The sequence below is a fragment of the Cryptomeria japonica genome, unplaced genomic scaffold (genome assembly GCF_030272615.1).
Source record: "Cryptomeria japonica unplaced genomic scaffold, Sugi_1.0 HiC_scaffold_117, whole genome shotgun sequence".
Taxonomy (NCBI): domain Eukaryota; kingdom Viridiplantae; phylum Streptophyta; class Pinopsida; order Cupressales; family Cupressaceae; genus Cryptomeria; species Cryptomeria japonica.
In genome coordinates, this window is record NW_026728939.1 from 152,501 (window position 1) to 175,000 (window position 22,500).

The 22,500-nt window shown below is 60.8% G+C and overlaps 2 non-coding genes across 2 annotated transcripts; both read left to right on the forward strand.

Moving 5' to 3' along the window:
• The first annotated feature begins 12,002 nt into the window (after positions 1–12,002).
• Positions 12,003–12,121, forward strand: LOC131865708 (5S ribosomal RNA). The gene has a single exon (XR_009364390.1). It is a non-coding gene; the product is annotated as a 5S ribosomal RNA (ribosomal RNA).
• A 7,804-nt stretch (positions 12,122–19,925) lies between these two features.
• Positions 19,926–20,044, forward strand: LOC131865709 (5S ribosomal RNA). Its single transcript, XR_009364391.1, has one exon. It is a non-coding gene; the product is annotated as a 5S ribosomal RNA (ribosomal RNA).
• Positions 20,045–22,500: the final 2,456 nt, after the last annotated feature.

Sequence of the window (22,500 nt, forward strand, 5' to 3'; positions counted from 1 at the left end):
AGAGGTGATAGACGCCAACGAGCCCGCGCATAGCAATCGAGGTGTAAAAAGGGCGTTGAAGGCAGGAAGCCTGGACGAAAGAGGCTACGAGGTCACCTCGAAGCGGTCTAAGAATCGGGCGCACTTGGGGCGACTACCAGTGCCAACCCCTTATCCCGCGGTGCGTCCGACACACAGAAATTTCCAAGGCGGCCAAGGAGCCTCCCCGCATAGCAATCGGGGTGTGAGGTTACGGATGCAGCATTGATAGCAATCGAGGTGTGAGGCGAAGGATGCAGAAGTGAGAGCCGAGGGATGTAGCAGAGATAGCAATCGGGGTGTGTGATGCAGAAGAGATAGCAATCGAGGTGTGCGGTGGGAAGGGCCCAGCAGCCAGAATGCATGAAGCGACGGATGAAGCAGTGATGACAACCGGGCTGTGAGGAGAGGAGGGATGCAGCCAAGAAAGCAATCAGGGCTCGAGGCAAGGGATGCATCAAGGATAGCAATCATGTTGTGAGGCGAGATTCCAAAGGCTAAACGTGAGAGGCTGCAGGGTCGACTCAGAGAGGTCTATGCATGTGAGAGGCTGAAAGCAAGGTCGACTCGGAGCGGTCTATGCATCGGGCGCGCTTGGGGCGACTACCAGTGCCAACCCCTTATCCCGCGACGCGTCCGACAAAGAGAACGTTCCAAGGCGGCAGAGGAGGTTACCAGCCGAAGGATGCAGTAGCAATAACAGGTATAGTTCCGCGGCGGCCGAGAAGACTCACCGCATAGGAATCGGGATGCGAGGCGAGGGATGCGGCGGGAAGGCCCCGACGGCTAAACGGAAGAGGCTGCAGGGCCGCCTCGGAATGGTCCAAGCATCGGATGCGATTGGGACGACTACCAGTGCCAACCCCTTATCCCGCGATGCGTCCGATACACAGATAGTTCCAAGGCGGCCGAGGAGCCTCACCGCATATCAATCGGGGTGCGAGGCGAGGGATGGGGCGGGAAGGCCCCAACGGCTAGACGGAAGAGGCTTCAGGGCCACCTCGGAATGGTCCAAGCATCGGACGCGCTTGGGGCGACTGCCAGTGCCAACCCCTTATCCCGCGATGCGTCCGATACACAGATGGTTCCAAGGCGGCCGAGGAGCCTCACCGCATAGCAATCGGGGGTGCGAGGCGAGGGATGGGGCGGGAAGGCCCCAACGGCTAGACGGAAGAGGCTTCAGGGCCGCCTAGGAATGGTCCAAGCATCGGACACGCTTGGGGCGACTACCAGTGACAGCCCCCTATCCCGCGATGCGTCCGATACGAAGATGGTTCCAAGGCGGCCGAGGAGCCTCACCGCATAGCAATCGGGGTGCGAGGTGGGGGATGCGGCGAGATGGCCCCAACGGCTAGACGGAAGAGGCCACAGGGCCGCGTCGGAATAGTCCAAGCATCGGACGCGCTTGGGGCGACTACCAGTGACAACCCCTTATCCCGCGATGCGTCCGATACGAAGATAGTTCCAAGGCGGCCGAGGAGCCTCACCGCATAGCAATCGGGGTGCGAGGTGGGGGATGCGGCGAGATGGCCCCAACGGCTAGACGGAAGAGGCTGCAGGGCCGCCTCGGAATAGTCCAAGCATCGGACGCGCTTGGGGCCACTACCAGTGACAACCCCTTATCCCGCGATGCGTCCGATACGAAGATAGTTCCAAGGCGGCCGAAGAGCCTCACCGCATAGCAATCGGGGTGCGAGGTGGGGGATGCGGCGAGATGGCCCCAACGGCTAGACGGAAGAGGCCACAGGGCCGCCTCGGAATAGTCCAAGCATCGGACGCGCTTGGGGCGACTACCAGTGACAACCCCTTATCCCGCGATGCGTCCGATACGAAGATAGTTCCCAGGCGGCCGAGGAGCCTCACCGCATAGCAATCGGGGTGCGAGGCGAGGGATGCGGCGAGATGGCCCCAAAGGCTAGACGGAAGAGGCTGCAGGGCTGCCTCGGAATAGTCCAAGCATCGGACGCGCTTGGGGCGACTACCACTGCCAACCCCTTATCCCGCGATGCGTCCGATACACAGATAGTTCCGAGGCGGCCGAGGAGGTGGGGGATGCAGCGAGATGGCCCCAACGGCTAGACGGAAGAGGCTGCAGGGCCGCCTCGGAATAGTCCAAGCATCGGACGCGCTTGGGGCGACTACCAGTGACAACCCCTTATCCCGCGATGCGTCCGATACACAGATAGTTCCGAGGCGGCCAAGGAGCCTCACCGCATAGCAATCGTGGTGCGAGGTGGGGGATGCGGCGAGATGGCCCCAACGGCTAGACGGAAGAGGCTGCAGGGCCGCCTCGGAATGGTCCAAGCATCGGATGCGCTTGGGGCGACTACCACTGCCAACCCCTTATCCCGCGATGCGTCCGATACACAGATAGTTCCAAGGCGGCCGAGGAGCCTCACAGCATAGCAATCAGGGTGCGAGGCGAGGGATGCGGCGAGAAAGCCCCAACGGCTAGAGGGAAGAGGCTTCAGGTCCGCCTCGGAATGGTCCAAGCATCGGACGCGCTTGGGGCGACTACCAGTGACAACCCCTTATCCCGCGACGCGTCCGATACACAGATAGTTCCAAGGCGGCCGAGGAGCCTCACCGCATAGCAATCGGGGTGCGAGGCGAGGGATGCGGCGAGAAGGACCCAACGGCTACACGGAAGAGGCTTCGGGGCCGCCTCGGAATGGTCCAAGCATCGGACGCGCTTGGGGCGACTACCAGTGACAACCCCTTATCCCACGACGCGTCCGATACACAGATAGTTCCAAGGCGGCCGAGGAGCCTCACCGCATAGCAATCGGGGTGCGAGGCGAGGGATGCGGCGAGAACGACCCAACGGCTACACGGAAGAGGCTTCGGGGCCGCCTCGGAATGGTCCAAGCATCGGACGCGCTTGGGGCGACTACCAGTGACAACCCCTTATCCCGCGACGCGTCCGATACACAGATAGTTCCAAGGCGGCCGAGGAGCCTCACCGCATAGCAATCGGGGTGCGAGGCGAGGGATGCGGCGAGAAGGACCCAACGGCTAGACGGAAGAGGCTTCGGGTCCGCCTCGGAATGGTCCAAGCATCGGACGCGCTTGGGGCGACTACCAGTGACAACCCCTTATCCCGCGACGCGTCCGATACACAGATAGTTCCAAGGCGGCCGAGGAGCCTCACCGCATAGCAATCGGGGTGCGAGGCGAGGGATGCGGCGAGAAGGACCCAACGGCTAGACGGAAGAGGCTTCGGGTCCGCCTCGGAATGGTCCAAGCATCGGACGCGCTTGGGGCGACTACCAGTGACAACCCCTTATCCCGCGACGCGTCCGATACACAGATAGTTCCAAGGCGGCCGAGGAGCCTCACCGCATAGCAATCGGGGTGCGAGGCGAGGGATGCGGCGAGAAGGACCCAACGGCTAGACGGAAGAGGCTTCGGGTCCGCCTCGGAATGGTCCAAGCATCGGACGCGCTTGGGGCGACTACCAGTGACAACCCCTTATCCCGCGACGCGTCCGATACACAGATAGTTCCGAGGCGGCCGAGGAGCCTCACCGCATAGCAATCGGGGTGCGAGGCGAAGGATGCGGCGAGAAGGACCCAACGGCTAGACGGAAGAGGCTTCGGGTCCGCCTCGGAATGGTCCAAGCATCGGACGCGCTTGGGGCGACTACCAGTGACAACCCCTTATCCCGCGACGCGTCCGATACACAGATAGTTCCAAGGCGGCCGAGGAGCCTCACCGCATAGCAATCGGGGTGCGAGGCGAGGGATGCGGCGAGAAGGACCCAACGGCTAGACGGAAGAGGCTTCAGGGCCGCCTCGGAATGGTCCAAGCATCGAACGCGCTTGGGGCGACTACCAGTGACAACCCCTTATCCCGCGACGCGTCCGATACACAGATAGTTCCGAGGCGGCCGAGGAGCCTCACCGCATAGCAATCGGGGTGCGAGGCGAGGGATGCGGCGAGAAGGACCCAACGGCTAGACGGAAGAGGCTTCAGGGCCGCCTCGGAATGGTCCAAGCATCGGACGCGCTTGGGGCGACTACCAGTGACAACCCCTTATCCCGCGACGCGTCCGATACACAGATAGTTCCGAGGCGGCCGAGGAGCCTCACCGCATAGCAATCGGGGTGCGAGGCGAGGGATGCGGCGAGAAGGACCCAACGGCTAGACGGAAGAGGCTTCAGGGCCGCCTCGGAATGGTCCAAGCATCGGACGCGCTTGGGGCGACTACCAATGACAACCCCTTATCCCGCGACGCGTCCGATACACAGATAGTTCCGAGGCGGCCGAGGAGCCTCACCGCATAGCAATCGGGGTGCGAGGCGAGGGATGCGGCGAGAAGGACCCAACGGCTAGACGGAAGAGGCTTCAGGGCCGCCTCGGAATGGTCCAAGCATCGGACGCGCTTGGGGCGACTACCAGTGACAACCCCTTATCCCGCGACGCGTCCGATACACAGATAGTTCCGAGGCGGCCGAGGAGCCTCACCGCATAGCAATCGGGGTGCGAGGCGAGGGATGCGGCGAGAAGGACCCAACGGCTAGACGGAAGAGGCTTCAGGGCCGCCTCGGAATGGTCCAAGCATCGGACGCGCTTGGGGCGACTACCGTTGCCAACCCCTTATCCCGCGATGCGTCTGATACACAGATAGTTCCGAGGCGGCCGAGGAGCCTCACCGCATAGCAATCGGGTTGCGAGGCAGATTATTGGGAAGGGAACCCCCTGGGATGCGGCTCAAGCAGTGCCCAAAGGGACTGGAATGCGGAATCACATCGAGAGACCCAAATGCTATACGAGGGCTCAAATCGAATTATCGATTTGGCCACGACATGGACGCATCGGAACGACTACCTTTGCCGAACCACTCGCAATTGCATCCATACCGAAACCAATAGACATTTCCGTTAGAGCCCTCGCATAGCATTCGGGAATCTCGCATGCCCCTCTAAATCGACCAATGCTGGCGCTCAATGAAAATCCGAGCGCTACCACCGTTCGAGCGCCAGCATTGGTCGAGTTAGAGGGGCACGGGGGAGAATGCTCCAGTCAACACCTCCCCTATATAAGTTATTTGTCCGATTCTCGCACAACCGTAGTCTGCCTCGTCGAATCAAACAACGGTCCCAGATTCCGACTTCCGTTCCGTAGAGACCCAAAAGCTAGATGGAGGCTCGCAAGAAAGAGAGTCGGCGCATAGCAATCGGGTTTCTCGAACGTTTAGGGACCGAGCTCACTTGCGGATAGGGCAAAATCCGCCAAGCAACCCAAAAGCTAGACGGGGGCTCGAATCGAATCGCCTAGGCGGCCACAACAACGACGTGTTGGATCGACTACCAGTGCCAAACCATTCAGCAAGACTAGTCTGTGTCGAGGCCGGATAGAGATTCTCAGAGAGCGCCCGCATAGCATTTAGGAGACCTGCCGCGTCCCTCACACTCGACAAATGGTGGTGCACGTTTATAAATCCGAGCGATCCCAACCCTTTCAAGCACCAACATCGGTCGAGATAGAGGGGCACGGAGGGGGCTGCGTGAGACAACACAGTCCCCTATATAAGTTATTTGTCCGATTCTCACACATCCGAAGAATGGTCATCAAATCGGACAACAGCCCAAACTTCCGACTTCCGTCCCAGAAAGCCCAAGAGCTATCTAAAACGTTCATGGCCGGAACTCGATCGCGGCTATACCAGTCCGCCAAGCAACCCAAAAGCTAGACTGGAGCTCTAGTCGAATCACCTCTGTGGCCATTGCAAGGACGTGTTGGAGCGACTACCATTGCCGAACCATTCCGCAGGTCGAGTCCATACCAAGGCCGCATAGAGATTCACGATGAGCTCCTGCATAGCAATCAGGAGACTTGCCGTGTCCATCACAATCGATAAATCCTGGTGCAAGATTTTTGCATCCGAGCGCTCCAACCAGTCGAGCACCAGCATCAATCGACATAAACGGGCACGGGGGGAGGATGCTCGAGAACACTACCTCCCCTATATAAGTTATTTGTCCGATTCTCAAGCAGCCGAAGTCTGGTCATCGAATCGGGTCAAAGACCACAACTTCCGACTTTACCCACAATGCAAGTCATCGAATCGAACATCGGCCCCCGAGTCGGACTCCATGCGTATGTCAGGTCATCGGACCCAAATTCCGCCTTCCTGCGCATGGCGGGCCATCAATATCAACTCGGTCATCGGACCCAAACTCCGCCTTTTTGCGTATGGCACGCCTTCAAATCGGTCATCGGACCCAAATTCCGCCTTCCTGTGCATGGCGGGCCATCAACATCAACTCGGTCATCGGACCCAAATTCCGCCTTTCTGCGCATGGCACGCCATCAACTCGGTCATCGGACCCAAATTCCGCCTTCCTGCGCATGGCAGGTCATCGGACACAAATTCAGACCTCGCCAATATGCCTACGTATCGAATCGGTCATCGGACCCAACTTCCGACTTCATCCATACTGTAGGGTCTTTGAGGTTGGCGCGGTGCGCTCAACCCAGGGAGTCGACCCATCGAAGCATACACCTCCCCTATATAAGCTATTTGTCCGATTCCCACACCTGTGTAGTTTGCACCTCTGACCAGGACATCGACCCCAACTTCCGAACTCGACTGCAACGACGGCACCAGCGCCTTGGTGCGCACCTTGCGACGCACAGTCCCAACATTCGCCTTCCTGCACATGGCAGGTCATCGGACCCAAATTCCGACCTCGCGAGTATGCCTACATATCGAATCGGTCATCGGACCCAACTTCCGACTTCATCCATACCGTAGGGTCTTTGAGGTTGGCGCGGTGCGCTCAACCCGGGGAGTCGACCCAACGAAGCATACACCTCCCCTATATAAGCTATTTGTCCGATTCCCACACCTGTGTAGTTTGCACCTCCGATCAAGACATCGACCCCAACTTCCGAACTCGCCTCCAATGACCGAACCAGCGCCTTGGTGCGCACCTTGCAACGCACAGTGCCAACATTCGCCTTCCTGCACGTGGCAGGTCATCGGACCCAAATTCCGACCTCGCGAGTATGCCTACATATCGAATCGGTCATCGGACCCAACTTCCGACTTCATCCATACCGTAGGGTCTTTGAGGTTGGCGCGGTGCGCTCAACCCGGGGAGTCGACCCAACGAAGCATACACCTCCCCTATATAAGCTATTTGTCCGATTCCCACACCTGTGTAGCTTGCACCTCCGATCAGGACATCGACCCCAACTTCCGAACTCGACTAAAAAGACCGCACCAGCGCCTTGGTGTGCACCTTGCAACGCACAGTGTCAACATTCGCCTTCCTGCACATGGCAGGTCATCGGACCCAAATTCCGACCTCATGAGCATACCTACTAATCGAATCGGTCATCGGACCCAACTTCCGACTTCATCCATACCGTAGGGTCTTTGAGGTTGGCGCGGTGCGCTCAACCTGGGGAGTCGACCCATCGAAGCATACACCTCCCCTATATAAGCTATTTGTCCGATTCCGACACCTGTGTAGTTTGCACCTCCGCTCAGGACATCGACCCCAACTTCCGAACTCGCCTGCAACGACCGAACCAGCGCCTTGGTGCGCACCAAAAGTGCGCACTTTTGGAGGGCACTTTTGTGCGCTCCAAAGGTGCGCACTTTTGGAGGGCACTTTTCTGCGCTCCAAAGGTGCGCACTTTTGGAGGGCACTTTTTGGAGGGCACTTTTCTGCGCTCCAAAGGTGCGCACTTTTGGAGGGCACTTTTTGGAGGGCACTTTTCTGCGCTCCAAAGGTGCGCACTTTTGGAGGGCACTTTTTGGAGGGCACTTTTCTGCGCTCCAAAGGTGCGCACTTTTGGAGGGCACTTTTTGGAGGGCACTTTTCTGCGCTCCAAAGGTGCGCACTTTTGGAGGGCACTTTTTGGAGGGCACTTTTCTGCGCTCCAAAGGTGCGCACTTTTGGAGGGCACTTTTTGGAGGGCACTTTTCTGCGCTCCAAAGGTGCGCACTTTTGGAGGGCACTTTTTGGAGGGCACTTTTCTGCGCTCCAAAGGTGCGCACTTTTGGAGGGCACTTTTCTGCGCTCCAAAGGTGCGCACTTTTGGAGGGCACTTTTTGGAGGGCACTTTTCTGCGCTCCAAAGGTGCGCACTTTTGGAGGGCACTTTTTGGAGGGCACTTTTCTGCGCTCCAAAGGTGCGCACTTTTGGAGGGCACTTTTTGGAGGGCACTTTTCTGCGCTCCAAAGGTGCGCACTTTTGGAGGGCACTTTTGTGCACTCCAAAGGTGCGCACTTTTGGAGGGCACTTTTCCTGTGCTCCAAAGGTGCACACCTAGGTGAGCACCTTCGACCACACCTTGTAGCACACCAAACTCTGACTTTCGACTTCATCCGCAATGCAGGGTCTTTGAGGTTGGCGCAATGCGCACAACCAGGGGAGTCGACCCATCAAACCCAACACCTCCCCTATATAAGCTATTTGTCTGATTCTCATACATGCGTAGCCTGCAGGAGCAATTAGGACATCGACCCCAACTTTCGGCTTCTAAACGAAAACAAGGTCTTTGAGGTTGGTGTAATGCGAACAACTAGGGGAGTCAACCCATCAAACCCAACACCTCCCCTATATAAGCTATTTGTCTGATTCTCATACATGTGTAGTCTACAGGAGCAATTAGGACATCGACCCCAACTTTTGACTTCTTAACGAAAACAAGGTCTTTGAGGTTGACGTAATGCGCACAACCAGGGGAGTCGACCCATCAAACCCAACACCTCCCCTATATAAGCTATTTGTCCGATTCTCATACATGTGTAGCCTGCAGGAGCCATTAGGACATTGACCCCAACTTTTGACTTCTTAACGAAAACAAGGTCTTTGAGGTTGGCGTAATGCGCACAACCAAGGGAGTTGACCCATCAAACCCAACACCTCCCCTATATAAGCTATTTGTCTGATTCTCATACATGTGTAGCCTGCAACAACGATTAGGACATCCACCCCAACTTCTGAATTCGTCTGCGTTGACCGCACCAAAGGTGCACGCCTTGATGCTCACCAAAATCCGACTTCCGACTTCTTCTGCTATGCGGGGTCTTTGAGGTTGGCGCAGTGCGCACAACCAGGGGAGTCAACCCACCGAATGCAACACCTCCCCTATATAAGCTATTTGTCTGATTCTCATACATGCGTAGACTGCAGCAATGATTAGGACATCCACCCCAACTTTTGACTTCTTAAACAAGACAGGGTCTTTGAAGTTGGTGCAGTGCACACAACCAGGGGAGTCGACCCATCAAACGCAACACCTCCCCTATATAAAGCTATTTGTCCGATTCTCATACGTGTAGTCTGCAGCAGCGATTAGGACATCGACCCCAACTTCCGAATTCGTTTGCATTGACCGCACCAAAGGTGCACGCCTTGGTGTGCACCCTGGAGTGCACTTTGGTGCTCACCTCGGTGCACACTTTGGTGTGCACCTCGGTGTGCACCAAAGGTGCGCACCTTGGAGCGCACCAAAGGTGTACACTTTGGAGCGCACCACATAGGGTCTTTGAGAGGTTGGCGCAGTGCGCACACCAAGGTGGGTGTTGAGGTGCGTGCCGAGGTGGGTGGGTGCTAGGGTGCGCTCCATGGTGGGTGCCAGGGTGGGTGCGTGCTAGGGTGGATTCCAAAGAGGGTCATAGGGTGGGTGCCAAGGTGGGTTGGTGATATAGTGGGTTCAAAGGTGGGTACTAGGGTGGGTTCCAAGGTGGGTCACAAGTTGGGTGCCAGGATGCGTGGGTGTTAGGTTGGGTGCCAAGGTGGGCTCCTGCGTGGGTGGGTGCTAGGGTGGGTTTCAAGGTGGACGCGAGGGCGGGTGCCAAGGTGGGTAACAAGTTGGGTGTTAGGATGGGTGAGTGCTAGAGTGGGTGCCAAGGTGGGTGGGTGCTAAGGTGGATGCCAAGGTGGTTCACAGGGTGGGTGGGTTCTAGGGTGAGTTCCAAGGTGGGTCACAGGTTCAGTGCTAGGGTGGGTGTCAAGGCGGGTGTCGAGGTGCCTGGGTGCTAGGGTGTGGATGCCAATGTGGGTCATAGGGTGGGTACTAGGGTGGGCTGCAATGTGGGTGCCAAGGTGGGTAACATGCTCGGTGGGTTCTAAATTGGGTGCCAGGGTGGGTGTGCACCCACCTTGCCCGAGGTGGGTGCCAAGGTGCCAGTGTGGGTGGGTGCTAAGGTGGATGCCAAGGTGGGTGAGAAGGTGGGTGATAGGTTGAGTGGTAGGATGGGTGGGTGCCAAGATGGGTCACAGGGTGGGTGCAAGGGTGGGTAGGTGCTAGGGTTGGTGTCAGGGTGGGTGGGTGCTAGGTTGGGTTCCAAGGTGGGTGCGAGGGTGAGTGTCAAGGTGGGTCACAGGTTAGGTGCTAGGATGGGTGAGTGCTAGGGTGCAAAGGTGCCAGGGTGGGTGCTAGGATGGGTCGATGCTAGGGTGAGTGGCAAGGTGGGTCCACAAGTGTCAAGGTGGGTGCCGAGGTGGGTGCCAAGTCGGCGACTGCTATGGTGGATGCCAAGGTGGGTCACGGGGTGGGTGCCAAGTTGCTAGGTTGGGTTCCAAGGTGGGTGCCAACGTGGGTGCTAGGGTGCGTGGGTTAAAGGGTGTGTCACAACGTGGGTGCCAGGATGGGTGCGCACCCACACTGGCCAAGACGGGTGCGGGTGCAAGGTTGGGTTCCAAGCCCGGTCACAGGCTGGGTGCTAGGATGGGTGGGTGCCAAGGTGGGCACCAGGGTGGGTGCACCCACCCTGGCCAAGGTGGGTCACGGGGTGGGTCCTAGGGTGGGTAACGGGGTGGGTACTAAGGTGCGTGCCAAGGTGGGTCATAGGGTGGGTGCCAAGGTGGGCACCAGGGTGGGTGTGCACCAACCCTAGCCAGGGTAGGTCACGGGGTGGTTGTCGGGGTGGGCGTCAAGGAGCCAAGGTGGGTGGCAAGTAGCCAAGTTGCGTGCCAAGGTGGGTGTCGGGGTGGGTGCCAAGGATCCAAGGTGGGTGCCAAGGAACCAAGGTGGGTGTCTGGGTGGGTGCCGAGGTGGGAGCCAGGGTGGGTCCCAAGGTGAGTGCAAAGGTGGGTGCCAGGGTCAAGGTGAGTGCCAATGTGGGTTCCAAGGTGCCAGGGTCAGGGTGAGTGCCAATGTGGGTTCAAAGGTGCTAAGTTGGGTGCGAGGTTGGGTGCGAGGGTGGGTGGGTGCCAAGGTGTGCTAGGTGGAAGCCCGGGTGGGTCGGCATCCCATGGGTGTCGAGTTGGGTGCCTGATGGGTGCTTCTTGTCAAGTTTTAGTCGTCGGGACTCATTTCGAGCCTTAGAGGTCGTTTCTTGTCCGGTTGCCCTGTCTTCGACCTGGGAACCCAATTTTGGTCCTCGGGTCCCATTTTTTTTTGTCTCGCATCCCACTTTTGGCCTGTGGCCTTTTCGGGGTCGATTCTCGTTTTGGGCATCAGAGCATGTTTCTTCTCCTAAAACCCAATATTTGTTTATTAAGTCTCGGAACACATTTTTGTTCTCGTGGACCCATCATGGGTCTTGGAACGCATTTGTGGTCCTTGGGTCCCATTTTGCATCCCGAAACTTGTGTTTTGGTGCTTGATCCCTATTTTGGGTGCCCACCTTGCACCAAGTGCGCACCCGGGGCAAACCGAGCGCCTTGGTGCACCGGGGCAAGATCGAGCGTGCACCCGAGGCGCCCCGAACATGCACCAAGGTGCACTCGGCCCACATGTGAGCGCAGGTCGTTGCGCCCGAGGTGGTGTGTGGGCACCGCGTTGCAGACGGGACACTGCACGCACACGACGCCCCCTCCAGGTGCACGCACGTAGGCCGGGCCGGGTGCACACCCGACGCCCTAGCAAGGTGCGCGCACCCGGGCAGGGCTCACACTTGGCGAACGGGGCGCACTTCGCGAGGGAGGGTGTGCACCTCGACGGGGGTGGGTGGCCGGGGTGGATTCGCACGTGGGTCGCGGTTTGCTAAGTACACACTGCGACAAGCTCATAACGGGTGCGATCATACCAGCGTTAGTGCACCGGATCCCATCAGAACTCCGCAGTTAAGCGCGCTTGGGCCGGAGTAGTACTGGGATGGGTGACCTCCCGGGAAGTCCCGGTGTTGCACCCTTTTTTAGTTTTTCGCCGGGCGTCGCAATGCTATTTGAATAAACCTTTTGCCCGTTTGCGTTCTCGTCGGGGCCGGGCCGGGCCGGGGTGCGCTGCCCGCACTACCGCGCGCGCGGGGGCGACACCGAGCGCGCACCCGAGGCGCCCCGAGCACACAGGCCACGGTGCAACCCGGGCGTTGTGCGCGCACCCCGGTGCGCCCGAGGTGCTGCGCGCGCACCCAGGTGAAATCGGTGTGCACCTCGGCCAGTGCGCGCTCGGTCGAGTCGCGCACGTTGGCCAAGGTGCACGGTGATGTTTCTTACTCTAAGGTTCCGCACCAGACGCCCGGGACAGGTGAGCGAAGCTGGGCGGGGCCGGGTGCGCGGCCGGGGCAGGTGCACGCAGCTGGAGAGAGCTTTGGAGCACACTTCGGAGCGCACCAATGATGCGCTCCATTCAAAAGTTTCCTGAAAAGGCAAAAAAAGTTGAGATTATAGAATTTCCCACTTGAGAGATTGTAAAAAAAAAAAATTTAAAATGAAGGAAACGCGGGTGCCAAGGTGTGCGCAGCCCAGCCAAGGTGTGCGCACCAAGGCGCCCACCCTGGCGAAGGTGCACGCAAGGTGCGCACCCGAGGCAAACCGGACAATTAACCCAACTTTCGACTTCGCGCGCACCTTGGAGCGCACTTCGGAGCGCTCCTTGGTGCGCACCAATCTTGGGCACCTCGGAGTGCACCATGGCGCCCACCAAGGTGCGCACCCGGGGCAAACCGAGCTCCGACTTCGTGCGCACCTTGGAGCGCACGAAAGGTGCGCACCATGGCGCCCACCAAGGTGCGCAGCCCAGCCAAGGCGTGCGCATCAAGGTGCGCACCCTGGCGAAGGTGCGCACCCGGGGCAAACCGAGCTCCGACTTCGTGCGCACCTTGGAGCGCACAAAAGGTGCGCAACCCAGCCAAGGTGTGCGCACCCCGGTCAAACCGAGCTCCGAATCGTGCGCACCAGAGGTGCACGCCATCGTGCGCACCTTGGAGCACACTTCGGAGCCCTCCTTGGTGCGCGCCGATGTTGCGCACCTCGGAGCGCACCCGGGGAAAACAATGCAATTAACCCGACTTTCGACTTCGTGGGCACCTCGGAGCGCTCTCGGGTTCGCACCTCGGAGCACACCGAGGTGCGCACCTTTGATGCGCTGCCTTCACCAATTTCCAGAAAAGGCAAGAAAACATTGAGAAGGTGTGCGCACCGAGGTGCCCACCCTGGCGAAGGTGCACGCGAGGTGCGCACCCGGGGCAAACCGGGCTCCGACTTCGTGCACGCCGCACCTTGGAGCACACTTCGGAGCGCTCCTTGGTGCGCACCAGGGCGCGCAACCCAGCCGAGGTGCCCACCCCGGCGAAGGTGCACGCGAGGTGCGCACCCGGGGCAAACCGGGCTCCGACTTCGTGCACGCCATGGTGCCCACCGCGGCGAAGGTGCACGCGAGGTGCGCACCCGGGGCAAACCGGGCTCCGACTTCGTGCACGCCGCACCTTGGAGCACACTTCGGAGCGCTCCTTGGTGCGCACCATGGTGCCCACCAGGGCGCGCAACCCCGCCGAAGGTGCACGCGAGGTGCGCACCCGGGGCAAACCGGGCTCCGACTTCGTGCACGCCGCACCTTGGAGCACACTTCGGAGCGCTCCTTGGTGCGCACCATGGTGCCCACCAGGGCGCGCAACCCCGCCGAAGGTGCACGCGAGGTGCGCACCCGGGGCAAACCGGGCTCCGACTTCGTGCACGCCATGGTGCGCACCGCGGCGAAGGTGCGCACCCGGGGCAAACCGGGCTCCGACTTCGTGCACGCCGCACCTTGGAGCACACTTCGGAGCGCTCCTTGGTGCGCACCAGGGCGCGCAACCCAGCCGAGGTGCCCACCCCGGCGAAGGTGCACGCGAGGTGCGTACCCGGGGCAAACCGGGCTCCGACTTCGTGCACGCCGCACCTTGGAGCACACTTCGGAGCGCTCCTTGGTGCGCACCATGGTGCCCACCAGGCCGCGCAACCCAGCCAAGGTGTGCGCACCAAGGTGCACGCGAGGTGCGCACCCGGGGCAAACCGGGGTCCGACTTCGTGCACGCCGCACCTTGGAGCACACATCGGGGCGCTCCCGGGTTCGCACCGGCGTTGCGCACCGTGGTGGGCACCTCGGAGCACACCAAGGTGGGCAGCGAGGTGCGCACCTTTGATGCGATGCCTTCACTAATTTCCATAAAAGGCAAAAAAAAAACGAGATTTTAAAATTTCCGTTTTGAAAGATAGTGAGAAAAAGGGAATGCTGGTGCCATCTTGAGCCCGCCCTGGTGCGCAGCCCAGCCAAGGTGTGCGCACCAAGGTGCCCACCCTGGCGAAGGTGCGCGCCCGGGCAATTAACCCAACTTCCAACTTCGCGCGCGCCAGGGTGGGAGCGCACCCAACAACCGGGCCTGGGAAGAGCCAATGCGAGAAACCCCACCAAACGCTCTGACAAAAAAAGAGGGGGCGCTCCAGTAACCCCGCTTCGGAGCGCACCCTGGGCAAACCCAGCCAAGGTGCCCACCCCGGCCAAGGTGCAGGCGAGGTGCGCACCCGGGGCAAACCGGGCTCCGACAACGTGCACGCCGCACCTTGGAGCACACTTCGTAGCGCTCCCGGGTGCGCACCTCAGAGCACACCAAGGTGGGCAGCGAGGTGCGCACCTTTGATGCGCTGCCTTCACTAATTTCCAGAAAAGGCAAAAAAAAAAGGAGATTTTAAAATTTCCGTTTTGAAAGATAGTGAAAAAAACGGAACGCGCGTGCCATCTTGAGCCCGCCCTGGTGCGCAGCCCAGGTAAGGTGCCCACCCTGGCAAAGGTGCGCACCCGGGCAATTAACCCTACTTCCGACTTCGTGCGCGCCAGGGTGGCAACCGGGCCTCGGAAGAGCCAATGCGAGAAACCCCACCAAACGCTCCGACAAAAAAAGAGGCGGCGCTCCAATAACCCCGCTTCGGAGCGCAGCCGGGGCAAACCCAGCCAAGGTGCCCACCCCGACGAAGGTGCACGCGAGGTGCGCACCCGGGGCAAACCGGGCTCCGACAACGTGCACGCAGCACCTTGGAGCACACTTCGAAGCACTCCCGGGTGCCCACCGGCGTTGCGCACCGTGGTGGGCAGCGAGGTGCGCACCTTTGATGCGCTGCCTTCACTAATTTCCAGAAAAAGGCAAAAAAAAATGAGATTTTAAAATTTCCGTTTTGAAAGATAGTGAAAAAAAAGGAACGCGGGTGCCATCTTGAGCCCGCCCTGGTGCGCAGCCCAGGCAAGGCATGCGCACCAAGGTGCCCACCCGAGGTGCACACCCGGGGCAAACCGGGCTCCGACTTCGTGCAGGCCGCACCTTGGAGCACACTTCGGAGCGCTCCTTGGTGCGCACCATGGTGCCCACCAGGGCGCGCAACCCAGCCAAGGTCTGCACACCAAGGTGCCCACCCCGGCGAAGGTGCACGCGAGGTGCGCACCCGGGGCAAACCGGGCTCCGACTTCGTGCACGCCATGGTGCCCACCGCGGCGAAGGTGCACGCGAGGTGCGCACCCGGGGCAAACCGGGCTCCGACTTCGTGCACGCCGCACCTTGGAGCACACTTCGGAGCGCTCCTTGGTGCGCACCATGGTGCCCACCAGGGCGCGCAACCCAGCCAAGGTGTGCGCACCAAGGTGCACGCGAGGTGCGCACCCGGGGCAAACCGGGGTCCGACTTCGTGCACGCCGCACCTTGGAGCACACATCGGAGCGCTCCCAGGTTCGCACCAGCGTTGCGCACCTTTGATGCGCTGCCTTCACTAATTTCCAGAAAAGGCAAAAAAAAACGATATTTTAAAATTTCCGTTCTGAAAGATAGTGAAAAAAACGGAACGCGGGTGCCATCTTGAGCCCTTCCTGGTGCGCAGCCCAGGCAAGTTGTGCGCACCAAGGTGCCCACCCTGGCGGAGGTGCGCGCCCGGGGCAAACCGGGCTCCGACTTCGTGCACTGCATGGTGCCCACCAAGGCGCGCAACCCAGCCAAGGTGCCCACCGCAGCGAAGGTGCACGCGAGGTGCACACCCGGGGCAAACCGGGCTCCGACTTCGTGCACGCCGCACCTTGGAGCACACTTCAGAGCGCTCCTTGGTGCGCACCAGGGCGCGCAACCCAGCCGAGGTGCCCACCCCGGCGAAGGTGCACGCGAGGTGCGCACCCGGGGCAAACCGGGCTCCGACTTCGTGCACGCCATGGTGCCCACCGCGGCGAAGGTGCGCACCCGGGGCAAACCGGGCTCCGACTTCGTGCACGCCGCACCTTGGAGCACACTTCGGAGCGCTCCTTGGTGCGCACCATGGTGCCCACCAGGCCGCGCAACCCAGCCAAGGTGTGCGCACCAAGGTGCACGCGAGGTGCGCACCCGGGGCAAACCGGGGTCCGACTTCGTGCACGCCGCACCTTGGAGCACACATCGGGGCGCTCCCGGGTTCGCACCGGCGTTGCGCACCGTGGTGGGCACCTCGGAGCACACCAAGGTGGGCAGCGAGGTGCGCACCTTTGATGCGATGCCTTCACTAATTTCCATAAAAGGCAAAAAAAAAACGAGATTTTAAAATTTCCGTTTTGAAAGATAGTGAGAAAAAGGGAATGCTGGTGCCATCTTGAGCCCGCCCTGGTGCGCAGCCCAGCCAAGGTTTGCGCACCAAGGTGCCCACCCTGGCGAAGGTGCGCGCCCGGGCAATTAACCCAACTTCCAACTTCGCGCGCGCCAGGGTGGGAGCGCACCCAACAACCGGGCCTGGGAAGAGCCAATGCGAGAAACCCCACCAAACTCTCTGACAAAAAAAGAGGGGGCGCTCCAGTAACCCCGCTTCGGAGCGCACCCTGGGCAAACCCAGCCAAGGTGCCCACCCCGGCCAAGGTGCAGGCGAGGTGCGCACCCGGGGCAAACCGGGCTCCGACAACGTGCACGCCGCACCTTGGAGCACACTTCGTAGCGCTCCCGGGTGCGCACCTCAGAGCACACCAAGGTGGGCAGCGAGGTGCGCACCTTTGATGCGCTGCCTTCACTAATTTCCAGAAAAGGCAAAAAAAAAAGGAGATTTTAAAATTTCCGTTTTGAAAGATAGTGAAAAAAACGGAACGCGCGTGCCATCTTGAGCCCGCCCTGGTGCGCAGCCCAGGTAAGGTGCCACCCTGGCAAAGGTGCGCACCCGGGCAATTAACCCTACTTCCGACTTCGTGCGCGCCAGGGTGGCAACCGGGCCTCGGAAGAGCCAATGCGAGAAACCCCACCAAACGCTCCGACAAAAAAAGAGGCGGCGCTCCAATAACCCCGCTTCGGAGCGCAGCCGGGGCAAACCAAGCCAAGGTGCCCACCCCGACGAAGGTGCACGCGAGGTGCGCACCCGGGGCAAACCGGGCTCCGACAACGTGCACGCAACACCTTGGAGCACACTTCGAAGCACTCCCGGGTGCCCACCGGCGTTGCGCACCGTGGTGGGCAGCGAGGTGCGCACCTTTGATGCGCTGCCTTCACTAATTTCCAGAAAAAGGCAAAAAAAAATGAGATTTTAAAATTTCCGTTTTGAAAGATAGTGAAAAAAAAGGAACGCGGGTGCCATCTTGAGCCCGCCCTGGTGCGCAGCCCAGGCAAGGCATGCGCACCAAGGTGCCCACCCGAGGTGCACACCCGGGGCAAACCGGGCTCCGACTTCGTGCAGGCCGCACCTTGGAGCACACTTCGGAGCGCTCCTTGGTGCGCACCATGGTGCCCACCAGGGCGCACCCGGGGCAAACCGGGCTCCGACTTTGTGCACGCCGCACCTTGGAGCACACATCGGAGCGCTCCCAGGTTCGCACCAGCGTTGCGCACCTTTGATGCGCTGCCTTCACTAATTTCCAGAAAAGGCAAAAAAAAACGATATTTTAAAATTTCCGTTCTGAAAGATAGTGAAAAAAACGGAACGCGGGTGCCATCTTGAGCCCTTCCTGGTGCGCAGCCCAGGCAAGTTGTGCGCACCAAGGTGCCCACCCTGGCGGAGGTGCGCGCCCGGGGCAAACCGGGCTCCGACTTCGTGCACTGCATGGTGCCCACCAAGGCGCGCAACCCAGCCAAGGTGCCCACCGCAGCGAAGGTGCACGCGAGGTGCGCACCCGAGGTGCACACCCGGGGCAAACCGGGCTCCGACTTCGTGCACGCCGCACCTTGGAGCACACTTCAGAGCGCTCCTTGGTACGCACCAGGGCGCGCAACCCAGCCAAGGTGCTCACCCCGGCGAAGGTGCACGCGAGGTGCGCACCCGGGGCAAACCGGGCTCGGACTTCGTGCACGCCGCACCTTGGAGCACACATCGGAGCGCTCCCGGGTTCGCACCAGCATTGCGCACCTTTGATGCGCTGCCTTCACTAATTTCCAGAAAAGGCAAAAAAAAGAAAAAAATGAGATTTTAAAATTTCCGTTTTGAAAGATAGTGAAAAAAACGGAACGCGGGTGCCATCTTGAGCCCGCCCTGGTGTGCAGCCCAGGCAAGTTGTGCGCACCAAGGCACCCACCCTGGCCAAGGTGGGTCACGGGGTGGGTCCTAGGGTGGGTAACGGGGTGGGTACTAAGGTGCGTGCCAAGGTGGGTCATAGGGTGGGTGCCAAGGTGGGCACCAGGGTGGGTGTGCACCAACCCTAGCCAGGGTAGGTCACGGGGTGGTTGTCGGGGTGGGCGTCAAGGAGCCAAGATGGGTGGCAAGTAGCCAAGTTGCGTGCCAAGGTGGGTGTCGGGGTGGGTGCCAAGGATCCAAGGTGGGTGCCAAGGAACCAAGGTGGGTGTCTGGGTGGGTGCCGAGGTGGGAGCCAGGGTGGGTCCCAAGGTGAGTGCAAAGGTGGGTGCCAGGGTCAAGGTGAGTGCCAATGTGGGTTCCAAGGTGCCAGGGTCAGGGTGAGTGCCAATGTGGGTTCAAAGGTGCTAAGTTGGGTGCGAGGTTGGGTGCGAGGGTGGGTGGGTGCCAAGGTGTGCTAGGTGGAAGCCCGGGTGGGTCGGCATCCCATGGGTGTCGAGTTGGGTGCCTGATGGGTGCTTCTTGTCAAGTTTTAGTCGCCGGGACTCATTTCGAGCCTTAGAGGTCGTTTCTTGTCCGGTTGCCCTGTCTTCGACCTGGGAACCCAATTTTGGTCCTCGGGTCCCATTTTTTTTTGTCTCGCATCCCACTTTTGGCCTGTGGCCTTTTCGGGGTCGATTCTCGTTTTGGGCATCAGAGCATGTTTCTTCTCCTAAAACCCAATATTTGTTTATTAAGTCTCGGAACACATTTTTGTTCTCGTGGACCCATCATGGGTCTTGGAACGCATTTGTGGTCCTTGGGTCCCATTTTGCATCCCGAAACTTGTGTTTTGGTGCTTGATCCCTATTTTGGGTGCCCACCTTGCACCAAGTGCGCACCCGGGGCAAACCGAGCGCCTTGGTGCACCGGGGCAAGATCGAGCGTGCACCCGAGGCGCCCCGAACATGCACCAAGGTGCACTCGGCCCACATGTGAGCGCAGGTCGTTGCGCCCGAGGTGGTGTGTGGGCATCGCGTTGCAGACGGGACACTGCACGCACACGACGCCCCCTCCAGGTGCACGCACGTAGGCCGGGCCGGGTGCACACCCGACGCCCTAGCAAGGTGCGCGCACCCGGGCAGGGCTCACACTTGGCGAACGGGGCGCACTTCGCGAGGGAGGGTGTGCACCTCGACGGGGGTGGGTGGCCGGGGTGGATTCGCACGTGGGTCGCGGTTTGCTAAGTACACACTGCGACAAGCTCATAACGGGTGCGATCATACCAGCGTTAGTGCACCGGATCCCATCAGAACTCCGCAGTTAAGCGCGCTTGGGCCGGAGTAGTACTGGGATGGGTGACCTCCCGGGAAGTCCCGGTGTTGCACCCTTTTTTAGTTTTTCGCCGGGCGTCGCAATGCTATTTGAATAAACCTTTTGCCCGTTTGCGTTCTCGTCGGGGCCGGGCCGGGCCGGGGTGCGCTGCCCGCACTACCGCGCGCGCGGGGGCGACACCGAGCGCGCACCCGAGGCGCCCCGAGCACACAGGCCACGGTGCAACCCGGGCGTTGTGCGCGCACCCCGGTGCGCCCGAGGTGCTGCGCGCGCACCCAGGTGAAATCGGTGTGCACCTCGGCCAGTGCGCGCTCGGTCGAGTCGCGCACGTTGGCCAAGGTGCACGGTGATGTTTCTTACTCTAAGGTTCCGCACCAGACGCCCGGGACAGGTGAGCGAAGCTGGGCGGGGCCGGGTGCGCGGCCGGGGCAGGTGCACGCAGCTGGAGAGAGCTTTGGAGCACACTTCGGAGCGCACCAATGATGCGCTCCATTCAAAAGTTTCCTGAAAAGGCAAAAAAAGTTGAGATTATAGAATTTCCCACTTGAGAGATTGTAAAAAAAAAAAATTTAAAATGAAGGAAACGCGGGTGCCAAGGTGTGCGCAGCCCAGCCAAGGTGTGCGCACCAAGGCGCCCACCCTGGCGAAGGTGCACGCAAGGTGCGCACCCGAGGCAAACCGGACAATTAACCCAACTTTCGACTTCGCGCGCACCTTGGAGCGCACTTCGGAGCGCTCCTTGGTGCGCACCAATCTTGGGCACCTCGGAGTGCACCATGGCGCCCACCAAGGTGCGCACCCGGGGCAAACCGAGCTCCGACTTCGTGCGCACCTTGGAGCGCACGAAAGGTGCGCACCATGGCGCCCACCAAGGTGCGCAGCCCAGCCAAGGCGTGCGCATCAAGGTGCGCACCCTGGCGAAGGTGCGCACCCGGGGCAAACCGAGCTCCGACTTCGTGCGCACCTTGGAGCGCACAAAAGGTGCGCAACCCAGCCAAGGTGTGCGCACCCCGGTCAAACCGAGCTCCGAATCGTGCGCACCAGAGGTGCACGCCATCGTGCGCACCTTGGAGCACACTTCGGAGCCCTCCTTGGTGCGCGCCGATGTTGCGCACCTCGGAGCGCACCCGGGGAAAACAATGCAATTAACCCGACTTTCGACTTCGTGGGCACCTCGGAGCGCTCTCGGGTTCGCACCTCGGAGCACACCGAGGTGCCCACCCTGGCGAAGGTGCACGCGAGGTGCGCACCCGGGGCAAACCGGGCTCCGACTTCGTGCACGCCGCACCTTGGAGCACACTTCAGAGCGCTCCTTGGTGCGCACCAGGGCGCGCAACCCAGCCGAGGTGCCCACCCCGGCGAAGGTGCACGCGAGGTGCGCACCCGGGGCAAACCGGGCTCCGACTTCGTGCACGCCATGGTGCCCACCGCGGCGAAGGTGCACGCGAGGTGCGCACCCGGGGCAAACCGGGCTCCGACTTCGTGCACGCCGCACCTTGGAGCACACTTCGGAGCGCTCCTTGGTGCGCACCATGGTGCCCACCAGGGCGCGCAACCCCGCCGAAGGTGCACGCGAGGTGCGCACCCGGGGCAAACCGGGCTCCGACTTCGTGCACGCCGCACCTTGGAGCACACTTCGGAGCGCTCCTTGGTGCGCACCATGGTGCCCACCAGGGCGCGCAACCCCGCCGAAGGTGCACGCGAGGTGCGCACCCGGGGCAAACCGGGCTCCGACTTCGTGCACGCCATGGTGCGCACCGCGGCGAAGGTGCGCACCCGGGGCAAACCGGGCTCCGACTTCGTGCACGCCGCACCTTGGAGCACACTTCGGAGCGCTCCTTGGTGCGCACCAGGGCGCGCAACCCAGCCGAGGTGCCCACCCCGGCGAAGGTGCACGCGAGGTGCGTACCCGGGGCAAACCGGGCTCCGACTTCGTGCACGCCGCACCTTGGAGCACACTTCGGAGCGCTCCTTGGTGCGCACCATGGTGCCCACCAGGCCGCGCAACCCAGCCAAGGTGTGCGCACCAAGGTGCACGCGAGGTGCGCACCCGGGGCAAACCGGGGTCCGACTTCGTGCACGCCGCACCTTGGAGCACACATCGGGGCGCTCCCGGGTTCGCACCGGCGTTGCGCACCGTGGTGGGCACCTCGGAGCACACCAAGGTGGGCAGCGAGGTGCGCACCTTTGATGCGATGCCTTCACTAATTTCCATAAAAGGCAAAAAAAAAACGAGATTTTAAAATTTCCGTTTTGAAAGATAGTGAGAAAAAGGGAATGCTGGTGCCATCTTGAGCCCGCCCTGGTGCGCAGCCCAGCCAAGGTGTGCGCACCAAGGTGCCCACCCTGGCGAAGGTGCGCGCCCGGGCAATTAACCCAACTTCCAACTTCGCGCGCGCCAGGGTGGGAGCGCACCCAACAACCGGGCCTGGGAAGAGCCAATGCGAGAAACCCCACCAAACGCTCTGACAAAAAAAGAGGGGGCGCTCCAGTAACCCCGCTTCGGAGCGCA